Below are 21609 nucleotides of genomic sequence, written 5' to 3'. Positions count from 1 at the left end.
TGTCCTGGGCCTTTTTTTTTTTTTTTTTTTTTTTTTTTTTTTGAGACAGAGTCTCACTCTGTCACCCAGACTGGAGTGCAATGACAACCTCAGCTCACTACAACCTCCACCTCCCAGGTTCAAGTGATTCTCCTGCCTCAGTCTCCTGAGTAGCTGGATTTACAGGCACCTGCCATCATGTCCAGCTAATTTTTTTTTTTTTTTTGTATTTTTGTAGAGACAGGGTTTAACATGTTGATCAGGCTGGTCTTGAACTCCTGACCTCAGGTGATCCACCCACCTCGGCCTCCCAAAGTCCTGGGATTACAGGCGTGAGCCACCATGCCCAGCCGGGTGTCCTGGGCTTTATTGGAGCTCATGGCAGGTTGTCTCTCTTGCTCTGTGAGGCAGCGTGGGTGAGAAAGGACATGGTGCATGGTCCTCCTACCCTCCCCCATAGGGAAATACTTCAAAACACTCAGCAGCCCAGCTGCATCAATGCCTCATCCAGCAAGTCAGCAGGCAGCCCTTGCAGAGCATGCCCTTCCCTGTTTCTGCAGGGCCACCTTATAAGTCAGTGCAGGTCTGGGGCAGGATCCGGGAGACTCAAGTCCTTTTTACTGCCTGTGTGACCTGGAGCAAATCACCCCACCTCTCCACACTTCCATTTCCCACTTGTAAAACGAGAAAGAACACTCCTGCTGTATGTGGACTATCATGAGGACTAAATAGGAAAGTAGGTTGTAGGAGGCTTTGTACACTGTACCACTGTCACAATCCCAATACTGGCCTTCTGAGGCCCTGGCACCAGCCCTCCTCTTACTGCCCTCAGGTGCTCACCTGGACCTTTCTGGAACCTTGACTGTGTTTGTCTCAGAGTCCATTATTTCAATCCACACTGTACAGTATGTTATCAAAGGGTTTTGCCGTTGAAATAGAGTTTGCAAACAGTTGAATCCAATATTTTCCCATTACAGAGAGGGAAACTGAGGCCCAAAAAGAGAAGGTGATTTGCCCAAGATCACTCCGAGAATTCGCAGCAGAGTTGCGAATAGAATTCAAGCCAAAAACAGGACCGGGCTTGGTGGCTCATGCCTATAATCCCAACACTTTGGGAGGCCGAGGCGGGCGGATCACGAGGTCAGGAGATGGAGACCACCCTGGCTAACACGGTGAAGCTCTGTCTCTACTAAAAACACACACAAAAAAATTAGCCAGGTGTGGTGGCAGGCGCCTGTAGTCCCAGCTACTCGGGAGGCTGAGGCAGGAGAATGGCGTGAACCCAGGGGATGGAACTTGCAGTGAGCTTGGATCACGCCACTGCACTCCAGCCTGGGTGACAGAACGAGACTCTGTCTCAAAAAAAAAAAAAAAAAAAAAAAAAAAGAATTCAAGCCAAAAACAAATTACAGCTGAACCCTGCAGCCAGCCCTCCCCTAGCCTGTGCCCCGCTGTGGACACGATAGACAGCACACACTCCCCAGGGCCGGTGAGACTGAGAAGGGGCCTTCAGCCACAGACTCAGGAAAGCTGCTTTGCTGGCTTGTTTTGCAGCCACTCCCTGGAGACCCCCAGCCTCTCCTGTGCATCACCGGATTATTTCTGACTTTGAAGATGATGGGGTGTGGGCCCAGGAGGCCCAGGGACAGGAAGTCTGACTTCTTCATAAACACAGACCCTGGTGCAGGGTCACCAGAAGAACAGAGGTGTGGATGGGAAGGGCATCCTTCCCACTCCTATACCCTGGGGCTGTCTCTGCCAGTCAACTTCGGCCTGAAAGTAAGGAAAATTAGTAGTTGACAGGGTGCTAGAGGCAAGGATGGGGGCTGCTGGGGGTCCAGGGAAATAAGAAAGTCTCGGAGACCTGGAGAACGCTGAAGATATCACCATGTAAGGCAAAGGCTGAGAGCTCAACTACAGTCAATTTCTTTCTTTTTGGGGTCTCATGGAAGCCCCAGCAGGTGTGCCTAGATCCTCGCAAACGAAGCAGGCACAGATGCTCTGACAACAAGGGACCCCCAGCCAAAGGCCCACAGAGAAGGACAATCCACATGTCCTATCCTGCGGTCCTTGTGGTCTTGCTCTCACAGTGTCCATGGTGGACACTATCTGGACCCCCAGCTACCTGCCAACGTCCAGACCCGCAGACACCTTCTCCACCAAAGGAGATATGTTCATCGGGGCTGCGACCCCTTACACACAGCGCTGGACCAGACAGAAGTCAAGTTCCAGCAGCCTCCGGAGCAGCCACTATGCCGACGGTGGGTCATGCTTTTTATCCCTGGAGAGGGAGAGAGGGAGAGAAGGAGGGAGGGAGGAAGGGAGGAAAGGAGGGAGGGAGGGAGAGGGAGCCACCTTCCCAATCACTGTAGGCAGCTGGGGACTCCAGACCTGTCATACCCACTACAGGGCTCCTGACAGGGAGACCCTTGGCCAGGACAGCACCCCTCTCCGTGAGTTCCCTCAGAGTCTTTGGGGGTTTGGTGAGGAGTAAGTTGGTGGAAGCCACAGTGAGGGACTGAATCCACACTAGGCTGTGTGTCTTCAAGACATTGTCACAGGCGCCGAGACCCGGCAGTAGGAACACGCACCTGAGCATTAGAGGGTCTGTTCTAGTCCTAGTTCTCTCTGAGCAGCTGAGCAACTGCAAGCAAGGCCTTTTCTCTCTCTGGGTCTCAATGCCCCCATTTGCACAATGCTAACACTCCTTAAATTTGCTGGACAGCAGAGCCCAGCAACTTCTGCCTGGGCGTGGTTTCAAAATCACGGCAACTAAAGCCATGAGAGGCAAGATGTATCTTCATGGGCACATTCACAGAGAAGGTAGCCCCAGACCCACCCTTGTCAGCAACATGAGCCCACAAATTCAGCTTTCATGCATATCTGGACTGTTTCCAAGGCTTAACTGGTTTTGAACCAGACTTCAATCTGTGAGCCAGCAGTTCCTCTCCAAAAAGATGCCCAGGAAGTATTTAGCTAGACTCCTGCATCACCTGCCCCAGGTCTGTCTTATTTCTTCCTGCCTGAGTTTCTGTCAAAGACATGTGCTGTGTGTCTTTTGCCTCTACTCATCACTCTCTGCTTCTGTCTGTCTATGCAGGTATCTGCCTGTCTGCCTAGGCCTGCACCCATCTGTCTGCCTGTGTATGGGACTACCAGTCTCTCTATGTGTCTGTGTCACCTGTGTCCTTACCTCTTCTACATCAGAGTGCCTGTCTCTGTGTGTGTCTGACTGTTTCTGCATCTGAATAACCTATCCCAGTCCATGTGTCTTCCTGTTCATGTGTCCTGTCCACTCCATAGCCCCTCTGTCAGGTGTCTGCCTGAGTTTGTAGAGCCGATGCTGTTTATGTGCCTCCATTGCTGTCAGCCTCTCTTTGCACTACAATGAGTCTGTGTGTGTGTGTCTGCCCACCTGTCACTCTGTGTGTCTCCTTGTCCATCTCTAGGAAACTGCAGGCTTTCTCTAAGTCTATCCGCTTGTGTGTGCGTGTGTGTTGTGTGTGTGTATGTGTCTAAATCTCTAGAATTCTCCCCTCCCCCAATGCTTCTTTAAGCAAATGTATATCTACATTCAGTCCCACCTCTCCTTTGCTCCTCCCAAGGAGGGACTCCCTGGGGCTGTTTTTTTGTGGCTCTTTAGAATGCTACTGGCCAAATCTAACTCCTTCTGTCCTTGACCCTCTCTAAGATTCAAAGCCCTCCTCTTCCTGAATGCCCTGAGTCCCCTCTCTTTGCTGTGGCTGAGGCAGAAGGGGACCAAGACTTCCTGCCCAACATCACTGTGGGACTGCAGATTTATGACTCCTGCATCTCAGGGATCCAGGCTCTGGGGAGCACCCTGGCCCTGCTGTCCAATCAGCTTCCACCCACAACCAACTATGCTTGTGCCTCCCAGCAACATCTCCTGGGTGTGGTTGAAGGGATGACCTTCCTGGAGTCGGAGCCCATGTCTGAGCTGCTCTCCATCTACAGAGTCCCTCAGGTGAGAGACATGCCTGGAAAGAGAAAACGACTTAAATACTCTGGCTGGGCACACAATGACAAAGTGCAGCCTGGTAGAAAGATCAGAGCTATGACCTCAAAAAGGTTACTTCCCTGGGCCTGGGATTTCTCCCTTTCTACAAAACGGGAGACGAGTATTGGACTAGAACATTTCTGAATGCTGGTCCATGGACCAGTGCTGGTTTGTGGTTATCTTTCTCTGATTTGCAACAGAATGACAAAGAAATGACACAGTGTATGCGCATGTTGGTGTGAGGTCACCAACCCTCCTTAGATGGTGGTTTTATCACGAACTTTTTTGTGGCAAAATAAAAATTTGGCAAACTTAGGCTAAACTCCCATAATTGTCCTATCGATGTCTTAAACAGGCTGGAATCCCCAGGATTAATAATCCCTGGAGGCCCTGCACTCGCCAACCAACCATGATCTGAGGGCTGATGACAGCATCTAAGATTTACAACCCAGGCTAGGATCATCTCATTCCTCCTTTGCAGGCTTCCCAGAAATTTGGAAAGTTGAACAAGTGACAAACCGTTCTACTGGATTTCTTGATGTTTCTATGAAACATTTGCCTAGATTTCAGTTTGATCTTCAGTATATATTAAATCTGTTAGGCAGGGAGGCAATGTTTATGAAATTATTTCCCAGGTGAAGAATATTTATTTCCCTTGGCATGCCTGAACGGTAACTGACTGCCTGATTGTGACCTTTAAAACTCACCCCCCCAAAAATTAAATATCTTCCCTTGTAAATTCCACTAAGGCTTCAAATGCCACAATTAAAAATATCCAGTTAGATGCAAACACTTTATTCTCTAGGAGGAGTGATATGTGCATATCGTCAGTCAGTCACACCCTAGTAGAAATGAGTTTATCACATGCTTTTTTTCTTCTGCAATATTGGCTGAGAGTGACTCTAATAATAACTATATCTATCATTTACTGGATATTTACTAGTAGAAAGGTGATTTTTAGATCCTTTGCATGTGTTCAAATCCTTAAGATTAAATAAATTAATACATGTAAAACATTTAGAAAAATGTCTGGCTTATAGTAAGTGCAATATCAGTATTTCCTATTGCTATTATCTTCTTTTATTATCTCATTTAATCTTCACAACCCTATGAAATAGATACATAATTAGTCTCATTTTGCAGCTGATGACATTGAAGCTGAGAAGAAATGTTACTTGTCCAAAGTCACATAGCTAATAAATAGTAGTTTGAGATTAAAACCCAGGGACCTTGATTCCAAGGGAAAAAGAAAGTACAGAAGCAAAGAGTAGGGAAACTGCCCTATATAAAACTGCTCCCTCTTTTTATACTGGTTACTATTTCCAAATGTTTACTGAGCACACCACCACCAGTGGTGTAGAGAATTGTGCTATAGCCACATGTACCATGAGGCACGTGTGAGGCCATAGCCCTATCCTCAGGTATGCTCGCACTCTGGAAGAGAAGGCAAGCATGAACTCATATAACCATAACTCCAGGGCACCCACATGGCTCTCAAAAGGCCTATCTTGAGAGAACTCAGGGCAGAACAACGCAGCCTCAAGCCTCCAAATTAGAATGTTAGGTTACAGTGGCTTAGAATGATGTCTTCTAAGTCAAACCTCAAGACATCTAATTGACAGGATTGCTTTTTCTAGTTTTTTGTTTACATGAAAAGTCTTACAAAGGCATGAAAATAAGTTACGTTTTTAAGATCTTGATTGCCTTAACTAAAAAAGTTGAAGTGCATGAAATTAGTACAATCCCCATGCCTGCAGGCTGCTTTGAGTTCTCATTCAGCACAGCAGGTAGTATTAGACCCAAGACCATTCTCCCCACAGTGCTAGAGAGAAGATGCCTACATCCTAAGTGAGTTCAGTTTTTACGGGATCTAGACCTAGGAGTGTGTGACCTCTAAGGCTGATCCTTAGGAAAACAAATTTAGATTGCCTGAGGTTAACCTCTTCACAAAGGACCCTTGGGCTTGATGCTGGGGAGATGTGGGAGGTGAGCCAGGCATATCCTTAGGACTGGAATGTAACTAAGGGAGTCTTTCTCCTAGACAGGTGATAACCCAATCAACTAAAAAGTGGCTCAACCTACGTGGGTGTTTCCATCCTTTATAAGGGAGAAGATGTCTCAGCCGAGCTAAACTCTGTTTGTCTAAGCAGGTCTGACTTCAGAGCCACAATGGTCCAATTATTTCTTTGTGCCACAATGCTAGGCTTATGGATAATCCTTCTGAGAATAATTTGGCTTCAGATAGACACTTTCTGTAGGGAGAGAATACACTGACCAGCCAACACAATGTTGGTCACGTTGAAAGTTACATTTCTCACTCTTAGTAAGTGGTGTCTGGTCTTGGCAATGATTTTGGGAAGCCTGCACCATTCCTACCTATACTAGTCATTTCTGGGTGAGTTCCCCTTTCTTGAAACTATGACATCATCTTGTTGCTCACGCACCACTCACCAGGAGATCTTTGAGACTGGCAAGTAGGTTTTGCTCATATTAGTATACGAAGTGGCATGTAGCTGTTGTTCAGATCGCATCTGTTGAATGGGTGTGAACTGAGACATTTCTGAAGCTACGAAGCAGATTGTAACAACCACTGGCACCTCAATGCTTAACATATGCTAAGTGCTACCTTTAACTTGCTAAAAATCCAAGGGAACTCCAAATGTGTTACATCTTAAGAAATTCTTGAGCATTTTGCAATAGCCCTTGCTGTTGCCGACTCTGGTTTTCCAAAACCCCAGAGTCCCTAAAAATCAAAGGACCCACCTCATTTCATACAACTCACCAACAGAGATCACTGGACAGAGGTGGGCTGGGAAGCCAAAGAGCTAGAAACAATGAAGGGCACTGGCTTGACAGTCAGCAAACCTGGATCTTACAAACGCTACTTACTGATTATGTGACCTTGACAAATTGAGTCATCTGTCTTAGCTTCACATTCGTCATCTACAAAACGAAGGTAACAAAGGTTAATGATAATGTATTTGCCTCTCAGAGTCATTGTGGATATTAACAATGGAATAACCAGGGCCTGGTACTTAACAAACCCTCAATGATGCTAGTTGGAATTGCTGTTAGTGATAATGATGATACAATGTAAGCCTGGAAGGAGCAGTTGACTTTGGAGAAAAGTCGGCTCCCGCATCCTCTGTGTAATCTTGCCCAATATAGGGCCAAAGACTCACCAAAAACTTTGAAGTAAAAGAACCTTGTCTGCACATATCTGGTAGGACAGCTTCCTTATGGTAGGCTGAGAAAAGTCTGACAGTGAGCCCCTGCACTGACCTGAGGAGCCTGTAGGGGAAGGAAAGCAGGAAGAAGATGAGCAGGAGAGAAGAGAAACGAACAGGCATTCACTCATGCACTCAACAACTAAGATAAATTGAATGGATCCTGCTTAAAATCTGATTGGAGAGGAAAAGGCATGAACTCGAAAAGTCTGAAGTAGAAAGAGTTCAGCGATGATGTGACAAAGGCGATGATCCCAGGGCTGGCGTGAACCGAGAATTAAGAACTAGATCTCAGCTTGAGGAGCAGGGATCAGGGAAGGCTGTACGGCAGGCGTGGGACTCCTCAATAAACAGGCCATACTGTGTTTTGTTCTTATCCTCCTCTATCAAAAAAAAAAAAAGTACTCTCTTAATTTCATGACTGTTTCTTAAGTTTAATATTCAACTGACCATAGCACAGCCTTCCAAGTAACTGGAATTACAAGCATGAGCCACCACACCTCCCTACTTTTTGTACTTTTAGTAGAGACAGGGTTTCACCATGCTGGCCAGGCTAGTCTCGAACTCCTGACCATAGCTCCTGAAAATTTTTTTGCTAATAAACAGGTTAAAGAAAACTTAATACATCATATGGGCACCCGCTAGGTCTGCCCACCAGAAATCACACTCTGCACTGACAACCCCTTTCCCTCTGCTCCAAAAGCCTCCCAGCTTTCCTTAGGCAGGAGGGCTGGAGAGCCCCCAAGTCAAGTGGACTCACCTAAGATTTTTATGTTACCCATCCCCTGATATTAGATGTTCTTGTTATTTTGCTTTACTTGTGTTTCTTCTAAATAGCAAATAACCGGCTTGATTTTTATCCAGTTTGAAAATTTCCCATCTATTATAGTCAAAATCTTTTCTCAGCTGCCCCATGACAGGAGAGCTCAACTCTCCCCTCTTTACCTTTGAAAAGGAAAAACCCAGATGAAGGGGCTGCTTTCAAAGGAGTGGGAAGGGATAATGGTGAAACACCTGAAGGACAGCCACAGTAGGAAGCTGTTTCTATCCTTGGGAGAGGAAGCAGAGCTGAGGAAGGCAGCCACTGCCCACCCATGGCTAAGCAGGGAGAAATGAATACCTCAACCTCACTTTCCCCCTACCCCCAGTCTCCCAGCAAGCCTCCTACCAGAAGGCAGAGGGCAGGGCAGCCCTTTGACACAATCCACAAAGATCAGCCCTTCTGGAGCTCAGAGCTATTACAGAGAAGCCTGGAGAGTGTGTCAAGACAGGCAAGTAGAGAATACAGCACACTCTTCGTAAGTAGGGTAATGTAACCTATCATTTAAGCTGACTGCTGATATGGTTTGATGGTATTCTGCCATCTTATATAATTTCTATTTATTATGCTGGGTCATTGCTTTCTATTAATAAAACTATAATAATAGAAATAATAGAGATTTTTATTTAGTTTTCTAGTTCTTACGATTTCTCCTTTTCCTCTTTTTTTTTTTTTTTTTGAGACAGAGCCTCACTCAGTCACCCAGGCAGGAGTGCAGTGGTGCAATCTTGACTCACTGCAACCTCTGTCTCCCGGGTTCAAGCAATTCTTCTGCCTCAAGTAACTGGAATTACAGGCATGCGCCACCACACCCGGCTAATTTTTGTACTTTTAGTAGAGACAGGGTTTCACCATGCTGGCCAGGCTGGTCTCGAACTCCTGACCTCAACTGATCTGCCCGCCTCAGCCTCCCAAAGTGCTGGGATTACAGGCATGAGCCACTGTGCCCGGCCCTGAATTTTTTTTAATTTGATCATTTTTTTCAATTGTTTTCCTTCTGCTGCTTTGGAATTTATATATCTTGTTTTTATTCTATTAACAATTATACAGCTTTTAATTCACTTGGGCCTTTATCTTTCAAATAATGCCAAGAATTATACAATGTATAGAGAGAAACAAAGCCGTTAGCACATCTTTACCTCTCTGCTTCTCCCACCCCCACTGGAAGATATGTTGGCATTCTTTAGTCCGCTGCATTCCTTTCTAAAAACGTCAGTTGGTTTCTTAGGCCTGAGCCCACAGGCTTTCGAAGGACCTGGAAACAGCATATATCAAAGGCCAGTGAGATAATAATTAGAAATAAAAGCCAGAGAGGGAAAAATGAGGCCAAGTTACAAGGCTGGTGAGAACATTTGTGGATCCTGAGCAAGTGTGTTCAGGCCAGGAATGCACAGCTCTGTTCCTTTCCCCCAGATCAGCCATGGATCTCAGCACCCCCAGTTCTCCAACTGTTTCCAGTTCCCATCCTTCCTCCGCACAGTGCCCAGCAGCACCCACCAGCCCTGGGTCCTGGCCAAGCTCTTGAGTTACTTTAACTGGACCTTAGTAGGCCTGGTCAGTTCTGACAACAGCAACTTTGAGTGGCTGGATCAGCAGCTGCAGAAGCAGATCGGGGACGAGGGTGGCTGCGTGGCCTTCTCAAAGATCAGCAGTGTAGATGACAGCATCAACAGCATGGCCACCGTCATTGCCTAAACCCCTGCTGCCACAGTCATTGTCTGTGACTGCTACCATTTTCACTTCAGACTCCTGGCGGGGGCCCTTCAGGAGAACAATGTGAATGGGAGGATGTGGATCTTTTCCACCTCCTTCGCATATAACCCCTCGGTGCTGGGTCCCAAAGCCCACGAGTTGCTGAATGGCAGCTTGAGCCTGACCATACACTTAGGAATAATACCTGCCTTTAAGGACTTCCTGTTGGTGCTGCGCCCAACCGTGTACCCAGACAACAGTCTGATGAGGAAGCTGTGGGAGGAGTGCAGGGATACAGGTGGTCTGGATTAGGGGCTTCCATCCAAAGTGCCAGAGAATGGGCTTGGCATCGCACAGGGCTGGAGAACATGACCACTGCCCACCTGTCTGCCTTCAAACTTCCTGATCTAACTGCCACTTACCAAGCCTACCTGGCAGCCAAAGCCCTGTGGGTCGCCTATCAGAACTTGATGTCCTGCTCTCAGAGAGAGGGACCATTCCTGGGAGGCACGTATGCCAATGCATGGGAAGCCAGGCTTTCTCAGGTGAGTGGCCAAGAAGCCTTTCCCAGTCCCTGTCCATTCCAGCTTTCTGTGAGCTTTAGACTAGCAGAGAGGCAGTGTGGCCTAATGAAAGGAGCATCAAATTTAGAACAAAAGTGATATGGGCTCAAATCTCAATATGGGATTTCTTTGCGGCCTAGTCACTTACCTTTCCTGAGCTTCAGCTCTCTCCTGTGTAGACTGAGTATAATAATATATACGTGGTGGGTTGTTATGAAAATAAGAGATCATGCATACAAATGCTGGCTGGTGATTAGTGCATGTTATGGGCTACAGCTTTTCTCCAGGTGGTGTGACGCTGCTGCTAATAATGGTGATGACATCAAAACTGCCAAGGGCCTTAGAAATCTGCTGGTCCAACACGAAGCAGGGAGATCACAAAAAAGAGGAGGCAGAGCTGGAAGAGAACACAGCTGTCCTGACATCCAGGCCACTACATGCCAATGTTGATATGCAACAAAAACCATATGAGATTCACAGTAGGAAAGAGTTAACCACAAAGTTAGAAAACTGGTAAATCTGCAATGTAAAACATCCAATCCAGCACAGACACCCATTCTTCATGGGCTGCTCAGGGATAAGGACAGGAAGGGAAGGGAGGTGGTCTTTTCCTCATAGTCAGAGAGGTAATGCTAGAACAAGCTCGAAGAGATGAAATAGAGTTCAGAGGACAAAGGCCTCAACCAACAACATCAAGAGAAGAACACTAGGTTTTCAGCTAGAGGAAAAACTGAGTCTGAGTGCTTGGCCTAGTCATCAGCCTTCTCTGTGTTCGAGGTCTTTTTTCCTCTCTGGTCATTAGGTACTTTAATCAAAAAGACCTTGGGCTGGGCACAGTGGCTCATACCTGTAATCCCAGCACTTTGGGAGGCAGGTGGGTCACTTAGTCACTTAGGGTCAGGAGTTCAAGACCAGCCTGGCCAACATGGTAAAACTCTGTTTCTACTAAAAATACAAAAATTAACCAGGTGTAATGGCGTTGTCTATAGTCCCAGCTACTCAGGAGGCTGAGTCATGAGAATCGCTTGAACCTGGGAGGCAGAGTTGCAGTGAGCCAAGATGGCACCACTGCACTCCAGCTTGGGTGACAGAGTGAGACTCCATCTCAAAAAAAAAAAAAAAAAACCTGAATTGTATAACCATGGAAGCCTTAGGAAAGTGGGTACAGATCAGTAATTTTTACAGTGTGCTTCTTGGAGCCTTAGAGTTCTATAGGGAGCCTTAGGTGCCCCCACTGATGGAACACTTCTTCAGGCAGTGAGAGGTTTGGGGATGGGGCTCTGGACCCCATAGCTGCCTACACCAACCAGAGATGCTCTATTTTCTCTGCCTAATATATTAGTATGAAGCATAAGATTTTACTTGGAAAAGAAGATTTTTCTTGAAAAGTAGCAACTAATGGACTAGATAAGGGGTCAGCAAATTTTCTCAGTAAAGAGCCAGATAGTAAGTGTTTTCAGATTTTCAAACCATGCAGCCTCTATCACAACTACTCAACTCTGCTATTGTAGTGCAAATGCAGCCATAGAAAATCCATAAACAAATCAATCTGACTGTGTTCAATAAAACTTTATTTATGAACACTGAAATAGGAGTTTCATGTATTTTCCATATATCATAAAGTATTACTCTTCTTTTAATTTTTTTCAACTACTTAAAAATGTAAAAGTCATTATTAATTCACACATCACACAAAAAAACAGGTGCCAGACTAACTTTAGCCTACAGGCAGTAGTTTGCCTACCTGTGGACTAGACAATCTCCAGCAGAAGGAAGGGAGATGATGACAGCTGCCTCTTCATAGCATTCATAAGACTCTTATTAAAGATACCAGAGGTCTAGGTCCAACAGAGAGAACTGGCTCTAACAGCGAAGGTCAATTGTTAAATTTTCAGGAATTGTGCAAGTCATTGTTAAACCACTGGTAGCTTCAACCTAGCCATAGTGGCAGTATTTACACCAGGGAAATCAGCAAACACCAAAAAGCCTGGCTTCCTTTCTTAGACAGCCAGTTGTTAAACATTAAGTACATATTGCAAATAGCCATGCAAAGTTTTAGAAATAAAGTCAAAGTAGAGCAAAAATCCTTTTAATATTAAAAGAAGGTTGTCTTAGTCCATTTGTGCCGCTATAACAAAGTAGCACAGACTGGGTAACTTATAAATAATAGAAATATATTGCTTACGGTTCAGGAGGCTGGGAAGTCCAAGATCAAGGCACCAGCATGCAGTGTCTGGTAAGGGCCTTCTTGCTGCTTACATGGCTGAAGATAGAAGGTAGAAGGGCAAAAGGGGCCTAAGTTAGTAGTTGCCTCCAGCTTTTTTTTTTTTTTTTTTAAGAGATAGAGTCTCGCTCTGTTCCCCAGGCTGGATGGAGTACAGTGGTGCGATCATGGCTCACTGCAGCCTCGACCTCCCAGGCTCAGGCAATCCTCCTACCTCAGCCTCCTGAGTAGCTGGGACTACAGGCACATGCCACCATGCCTGGCTACATTTTTGTATTTTTTGCAAACATGGGGTTTCACTATGGTGCCCAGACTAGTCTCAAACTCCTGGTCTCAAGCGATCCTTCTGCCTCAGCCTCCCAAAGTGCTGGGATTACAGATGTAAGCCACCACATCCAGCCTCCTCCAGCCCTTTTAAAAAGAACTAATTCATTCATAAGGGTGACTTAATCACCTCTGAAACTGCCCCACCTCTTAGTACCACCACAATGATAATTAAGTTTCAACATGAATTTTAGAGGGGACACAAACATCCAAACCATAGCAAAGATCTTCAAACTAGGCTCAGCTTCTTTAAGAAGGCTTTTAGGTAATTTCACAGTGCTTATGTAGTATAAGTTCTTAAGGGCTCTAAGAAAAATAACAGTTAACACCTTTTTAGTGTTTTTTATGTTGAGTTACATGCTAAGCACTTTTATGTATTAATGCATTTAATTTTCAAGATAATCCTATGGTGTAGGTCCCCTTTTTACAGATGAGAAGGTTAAGATCTACAAAGAGAAAGATCTACAAAGTCACATCACTGATTCAGATAGAGTGAGGAATGTCACCAGAAATCTTGGCTCAGGACTCTAGAACCAGTTCCTCCCAACAAAGTCATTTGCTCAAACTTCATCCTCTAGTTCTTATGAATTTTCATAGCCCAGTTCAACACACACACATATATTTGATTGGTGCAAAAATAATTGTGTTTTGTTGTTCTTGCTGTTGTTTGAGACAAAGTCTTGCTCTGTCGCCCAGGCTGGAGTGCAGTGGTGCAATCTCGGCTCACTGCAACCTCCACCTCCTGGGTTCAAGTGATTCTTCTGCCTCAGCCTTCCAAGTAACTGGGACTTCAGGCACGCACCACCATGCCTGGCGAATTTTTGTATTTTTAGTAGAGATGGGGTTTTACCATGTTGGCCAGGCTGGTCTCAAACTTCTGACCTCAAGTGATCCACCCACCTCGGCCTGGGATTACAGGCATGAGCCGCCACACCTGGCCTCAACGCATGCATTTTTATGCCACAAGTATTTACTAAGCACTTGTATTTTCATGCACTTTACATACTAAGCACAAGTATTTTCATGCACTTTACATACTAAGCACAAGTATTTTCATGCACTTGGAGTAATGAGGGATACAGAAATGTACAAACTGTGTGCTTGCCTCAAGATGTTTATATTGTAGTTGAAAGAGTAATAAATACGCAAAAATATGGGTATTGGTATTGGTAAAAATGGCACTTGCAGGAGTGGAAAAGTGATCTAGCTAATTCAAAGCATGGGATGGTCAATGGAAAAGAACAGTAGAAGGAAAGGTTGGAAAGGCGGGTAAGAGCTCTATTATAAAGAACCTCAAATGTCTTCTTAAAGAGTTCCAGGTTTCTGGAAAAGATGACCACCTCTTTTCCTAATTACAAAATCAAAGCCAATCCCACCTTTTCCAAAGATGTTCGAAGATCAAACCACTGGATCTAAAGTCACTAGAGGGATTCCTGAAGGCACTCTGCTTATCTTCCTTTTTCTACTCTTTTCTTTTTCAGCTTTATTCAGGTATAATTAACAAATAAAAATTGTATGTATTCATGGGGCACAATGTGATGATTTGATAGGCATATACATTGTGTAATGGTTACCATAATAAAACTAATTAACACATCCATCACCACCCATAGTCACCAATTGTGTGGGAGGGTGAGGGGAAATAAGGACACTCACAATCTGCTTTCTTATCAAATTTCAAGTAAACAATACTGTATTATTAACTACAGTCACTATGGTGGATGTTAGATCCCCAGAACTGGTGGTTGGGATGGGGGATGGAGGATGAAGGAGATGGGGAAATATTGGTGCAAACTCCCTTTTCTGCTTTTTAAGCTGTTCCCAAAAAGAATGATGACAGGGTTTTGATAGTCACATAATCCAAGAGTGTCTCAGCCATGAAGAGTTTAGAATACACTGAAAAGATACTTCTTAGTTTATATCTGCTTTACTGTGAATTAAATATTTTTATTATATATATATATATTATTATTTTTTTTTTAAGATGGAGTCTTGCTCTATCGCCCAGGCTGGGGTGCAGTGGTGCGATCTCAGCTCACTGCAACCTCCACCTCCTGGGTTCAAGGGTTCAAGCAATTCTTCTGTCTCAGCCTCCCAAGTAGCTGGGGCTACAGGCATGTGCCACCATGCCCGGCTATTTTTTTTTTTTTTTTTTTGTATTTTTAGTAGAGGTGGGGTTTCACCATGTTGGCCATGCTGGTCTCGAACTCCTGATCCCGGCCTGCTAAAGTGCTGGGATTACAGGTGTGAGCCACCATGGCCAGCCTAATTGATATATTGAAATAATCGTTCATATTCATGAGATACAGTGTGATATTTCAGTATATGTATACAATATGTAATGATCAAATCAGGGTAATTCGCAAATCCATATCTGCTTTTAGTCAAAACACATTTTTTTATCAGCCACACTTCTTTGTGCCTTGAAGGCAGGACTGACCTTTTCTATCCTAGGTACCAATCCTAACTGGCACAAAGAAGGATGCTAAGTAATTCGTATGGATGGATTGTAAAAAACTGGATAGGTTCCTATTCGTAAGACCAGCCTATCTGTGAAGCAGTCTTAGGCAAGATCTAATGTTTCAGATCCCCATTATCTTGTCTTTCACTTCCCTACCCTGGCCCCTATAGATTAACACAAACTTGGAACATGAGAAAACAGAGCTCTTTTTTCTTAAAGTGTGCAGAGATAAGATGCCTCCCTCCAAGGCACAAACAAGCATAGATATGGGAGAACTGTCCAGTGGTGTGGAGGAAGGGCTCCTAATGTGAGACGGAGTCTCTCTCTGTCACCAGGCTGGGGTGCAGTGGTGAGATCTTGGCTCACCGCAACCTCCGCCTTCTGGGTTCAAGCGATTCTTCTGCCTCAGCCTCCTGAGTAGCTGAGATTACAGGTGCCCACCACCACGGCCAGCTAATTTTTTTTTTTTTTGTATCATTAGTAGAGACGAGGTTTCACCATGTTGGCCAGGCTGGTCTCAAACTCCTGACCCGGTGATCTGCCTGCCTCTGCCTCCCAAAGTGCTGGGATTACAGGTATGAGCAACTGCTCCCAGCTGCTCTTAATCAATTTTTTACTGTTATCTTCCATCCCTCTCTCAGGTGCTCCATTATGCCTGAAAGGTTAACTTCACCACCAAAGCCCAAGAAGAGGTTTTCTTCACCAAAGATGGGGAAGTGCTGACAACGTTTGACATTAAAAACATCTATGTTCTCCCAGACCTGTCAGGACAGACAGCCATTGTTGGACACTTTGACTTCAGAGCACCTTCTGGAAAAGAGCTTCTGTTCGATGACAGCGCAATTGTCTGGGCAGAAGGACTCTTAAAGATTAGAGCTGAGAGAACCCTGAGAACCAAGACCACACAGCACCTCTCACATCCCAAGCTCCAGGAGTATTTGTCATATTGAACTCACTTAGGATACTGGGTCAAAAAGGGGTGGATTATTGACTCACACAACTTTGAGGCTGTTCAGAAAATAAAACCTTCCAAATTCCCTGGCTCCCAAAATTAGGGACCTTGCTAAAGGCAAAGATAACTAATGAGCAAATGGGAAAACAAATTAGATACAATTGTCAATTCAAGTTTACCCTGAGATGGTCAACTCCAGATACCTAGAGATACTACTGATAGCCTTGCAGACTTATGTCAAGAAATAGGCAATCGATGCTGAGCTTTTTTAAGCAGTGGAAAATAACCCATGGAATCCCATTAGTCCTTTCCCAGACCCCTAAGTATCTAAGGTCACCAGAGGGAGAAATTCTTTTTTTTTCTTTTTTTTTAAGATGGAGTTTCCCTCTTGTTGCCCAGGCTGGAATGCAATGGCGTGATCTCGGCTCACTGCAACCTCTGCCTCCCAGGTTCAAGTGATTCTCCTGCCTCAGCCTCCAGAGTAGCTGGGATTACACACACCCACCACCACGCCCAGCTAATTTTTTGTATTTTTAGTAGAGACGGGGTTTCACCATGTTGGCCAAGTCGGTCTCAAACTCCTGACCTCAGACGATCCACCCGCCTCAGCCTCCCAAAGTGCTGGAATTACAGGTGTGAGCCACCACGATCAGCTGAGAAATTCTAATTTAAGTGCAGTTACATCTCAAATATCATCATGCCTCCTGCAGTTTCCTGTAACTCGTGTAGGCAGGGTTAAACACTCCCTTCACTGAGCAACAATAGCATTTTTCACATACCTCTATGATAAGAGTAAGAAAATGTCTATAACTGGTATAATATGTTCTATAATACGTTCTATCTCTTTCCTCCGTGATTTCAAACTTGTTCCCACTGGTCTCACCTTAGTCAGGCATACGGTTTTTTATTCCCATGACTATCACACCTCAATGTCCAAATCATCCCACCCTGAGAGGAGGGAACAAAGTTGCTGATGAACAAGGAAGCAGAATAGAGTTCCAGGGAAGAAATTAGCATTGTCGCCCCACAGGCAAGGGGCTGACCCCACCTGTTGAGATCTTCACTCAGTACTGTTTCAGGTATCTCGCAGCCCAGGTACTTATCTTCTCGCTTGCTTCTCCTTCCCCAGACCACAGAATCCATGCATCAGACCTTTCTAAGGAAATTCATTCTGCAAGCATGATCTGAATCTCAGTTGCTCCCAACTTGGAGTGATTTTGCCTCTCATGGGACAATGACAATGTATGGAGACAGTTTTGGTTGTCACAACTTGAGGGAGTGCTGCTGGCATCCAGTGGGGCAGGGGACAAGGTTGCTGCTAAATGCTCTAAGATGCACAGGACAGTTCTCCATAACAAAGAATTATCCAGCCCCTGTGTCAGTAGTGCTGAGGTTTAGACACCCTGGACTCAAGGAACCCTAGAGTGGTGCTGAGGCTTAGGTAGTGTTTGTAGTCTTTGTTTCTGATTCACTGTGGATGACCCAGTTTTGTTGGGGCTAGGGGAAAATTAGTCCCTTAAATATAAACAAAGGGATTTGATGAGCCCAGAGTGAAAGACAGACTCTGCAGTTAACACTTCGGAATATGATCTCAGCTCACTAGCACTTGTCATGCACTCATGATTCTGGTCACTATGATATGGACTTCACTTGCATTGTCTTATTTAATCCCAACACCACCTTCAAAATACATATTATTATGGCCGAGCGTGGTGGCTCACGTCTGTGATCTCAGCACTTTGGGAGGCCAAGACAGGTGGATCATTTGAGGTCAGGAGTTCGAGACCAGCCTGGCCAACATGGTGAAACCCTGTCTCTACTAAAAATACAAAAATTGGCCTGGCGGTAGTGGCACGCATCTGTAATTCCAGCTACTCGGGAGGCTGAGGCAGGAGAATCGCTTGAACCCGGGAGGCGGAGGTTGCAGTGAGCCAAGATTGTGCCACTGAACTCCAGCCTGGGTGACAGAGTGAGGTCCTGTCTCAAAACAACAAACAAAAAAAAATACATATTATTACTTACAACTTGAGTATCCCTTATCCGAATTGCTTGGGACCAGAAGTGTTTTGGATTTCAGATTTTTTCAGATTTCGAAATATTTGCATATGCATAAGGAAATATCTTGGGGATAGGATCCAAGTCTAAATATGAAATTCATTTATGTTTCATATACCCCTTATACACATAGTCTGAAGGTGATTTTTTACAATATTTTTAACTATATCATGCATGAAACAAAGCTTGTTTATGTCAAGTCAGGTGTGGAATTTTCCACTTGAGGCATCATGTTGGCACTCAAAAAGTTTTGGATTTTGGAGCATTCCAGATTTCAGATTTTCAAATTAGGGATGCCCCATCTATATCTCCATTTTATTGAAGAGGAATCTGAAGCTTAGAGATGTTAAGCCCAAGGCACGCAAACCATAAAGGGCAGAACCAGAATTCCAACCATCAAGATGTCTTGTTTTCCCACCACACTCGAAATCCGGAAGAGCTTATTCTTACCTATCACTGTTTCCCTAACACCCTGTACAGTACCTGATATATGGAACACATTTTTAATTATCTGAGCAAGAAATGGAGAAAGAGGAAAATGAAAGAGAGTAGAAAAGGAAAAGGTGATAAAGAGGGGTTTAATAAAGGAAGGAGTAAGAGAAAGGAAGAGAGAGAGGGACCCAGTAAGTGAAAACGATGAGGCTTATTCCTCCACAACCTGACTGCACAGATGTCGCTCAATTCCCCCTGCAGTCTCCCCAGCACTCTCTCCCCTCCACTCTCCCACCTCTTGTGTGTAGGTCCCTTCCTCTGTCTGCAACGAAAAATATCCTGTGGAAACCAGGAAGTCAACCCTATTTGAGAAGTCAAAATGCCGCTACAAAAGCCTTCCCTGCCCCAGAAGAGAAATCGCAATGTCACCAGGTAAGGAGGGAGGCTGGTTCTTGGTCAGAGGGCGGCCAGCCATCAGCCAGAGTAGACTTCAGATGAAAGCTGTGTCCACTTCAAGGAAATTCCTTCAATGGAAAAGTCCAGGGAAGTGGAGACCAAAAATAAGATGTCAATGTGACCTTCCCAGACGCTACATTAAAGCCATTTGAGGCTATTACATTCATTCTTTCTTTTATCAACCATGAGTTTGTTCAAATCCTGTACTTAGTTTAATATTTGTCATATGGTAGGCATTTCATAAATGTTTAAAAAGAATTACCCTAATGACATAATCTGTATTTTACTAAGATGTCATTCATTCAACAGATATCAACTGGCACCAACCATATACAACCACTGTGCTGGGTGCAAGGGTACCAACAACAAATAAGCCATGGCCCTGGACCCACAGAGCTCAGGATATATTAAAAGAGAATGATACTGGACCCCTACACTTAGCACAGCTCATCTCTCAATAAAGAAACTAGACTATAAAGTGAAGTCAATACTGTAATAAATAAATAAATATTCAAGCATCGAGCTGTGAAAGCACGTTGGAACAATTAATTCTAACCAATAGGCAGGGAGACTTGGCAATGCAGGGGGTGGCATGTGACACAGGCCTTAAACAACAAGCAAGGTTTCAAAGGCAATGAAGCATAATAAGGATATTCCAGGCCAAGGAGGAAGTTATTATAGTAAAGGCATGAAAGCAATAAGGAGCCGAGAGTGGTTTCAGCATCAATTGTGATGCAAGATATAGGAGGCAGGTGGTCAGATCATAGAGGACTTTACCTGCTGGACTCAGGAGCATGGACTCTATTCTATAGAAAATGGGAAGGAGCCTCTGAACTACTTCAGTATAAAAGCAATGTGTATTTCAGCGTGTGTCTGGGGGAAATGAATAGACAAATAGACAAAGGAGGGAGATTGGAGCAGGAAGACCAGGTTCAGAATCCAGGTAATTGTTGAAGCCACAGGTTTGGATGAAGTCTCTTCAAAACTCTCCCTGGGAAAGTAGAGACTTTGGAAATACCTTTTGCCCTTTTGAAGAGAAAGTTTCCAGCGAATGAAGCTGAGAAGGAACCACCAGGTGCTGAAGAGAGGATGACACAAATGAGAAATCCTTGAACTTGGAGACTAGGAAGACATGGAATCAAAGTATCTAGGACCCTACAAATATATCCAAATCAAGGAAAGAGATCAAATTGTCCCTATTTGCAGACGACATGATTGTATATCTAGAAAACCCCATTGTCTCAGCCCAAAATCTCCTTAAGCTGATAAGCAACTTCAGCAAAGTCTCAGGATATAAAATCAATGTACAAAAACCACAAGCATTCTTACACACCAATAACAGACAAACAGAAAGTCAAATCATGAGTGAACTCCCATTTACAATTGCTTCAAAGAGAATAAAATACTTAGGAATCCAACTTACAAGGGATGTGAAGGACCTCTTCAAGGAGAACTACAAACCACTACTCAATGAAATAAAAGAGGATACAAACAAATGGAAGAACATCCCATGCTCATGGGTAAGAAGAATCAATATCCTGAAAATGGCCATACTGCTCAAGGTAATTTATAGATTCCATGCCATCCCCATCAAGATACCAATGACTTTCTTCACAGAATTGGAAAAAACTACTTTAAAGTTCATATGGAACCAAAAAAGAGCCCGCATCGCCAAGTCAATCCTAAGCCAAAAGAACAAAGCTGGAGGCATCATACTACCTGACTTCCAACTATACTACAAGGCTACAGTAACCAAAACAGCATGGTACTGGTACCAAAACAGCATGGTACTGGTACCAAAACAGAGATATAGATCAATGGAACAGAACAGAGCCCTCAGAAATACCACCGCATATCTACAACTATCTGATCTTTGACAAACCTGAGAAAAACAAGCAATGGGGAAAGGATTCCCTATTTAATAAATGGTGCTGGGAAAACTGGCTAGCCATATGTAGAAAGCTGAAACTGGATCCCTTCCTTACACCTTATACAAAAATTAATTCATGATGGATTAAAGACTTAAACGTTAGACCTAAAACCATAAAAACCCTAGAAGAAAACCTAGGCATTACCATTCAGGAAAGAGATCAAATAAGAATAAATGACTATTCCAGGGCTCAGGCCACAAAATACATCCTTAAAATCACTATGGAATACAAAACTGTTAAGTTTTGTTAATATTGTTATTTAGAGAAGGGTAGCATGGTTTAAAAAGAGAATCTGTGTACATACTAAGCACTCCATAAACATTCCTTAAACTAAATCGGCTGATGCATGAATAAATCTGTAAATTAATTAGCTGTGGCTATGAATTACAACATTACCACAATGGTTGGTCAATTTAAAGGGATCCTAGATAGGATTTGGAGCTTCCATAAGTGGTTGTCTCAGTGTTATTTCATG

The 21609-nt window shown here is 44.3% G+C and overlaps 1 protein-coding gene across 1 annotated transcript in view; it reads right to left on the bottom strand.

The window, feature by feature from the left end:
- Positions 1 to 21609, bottom strand: part of OR9Q1 (olfactory receptor family 9 subfamily Q member 1) — a 151926-nt gene that overhangs the window by 112029 nt on the left and 18288 nt on the right. The window contains exon 2 of the mRNA XM_055356163.2: positions 12485 to 12562. The gene's annotated coding sequence lies outside the window, so the exon portion shown is untranslated. The remainder of the gene's footprint in view (positions 1 to 12484; positions 12563 to 21609) is intronic.

This window comes from Gorilla gorilla, chromosome 9, assembly GCF_029281585.2.
Source record: "Gorilla gorilla gorilla isolate KB3781 chromosome 9, NHGRI_mGorGor1-v2.1_pri, whole genome shotgun sequence".
Taxonomy (NCBI): domain Eukaryota; kingdom Metazoa; phylum Chordata; class Mammalia; order Primates; family Hominidae; genus Gorilla; species Gorilla gorilla.
The sequence above is the reverse complement of the archived record's forward strand: the minus strand, read 5'-3'. Positions and strand labels throughout refer to the sequence as shown.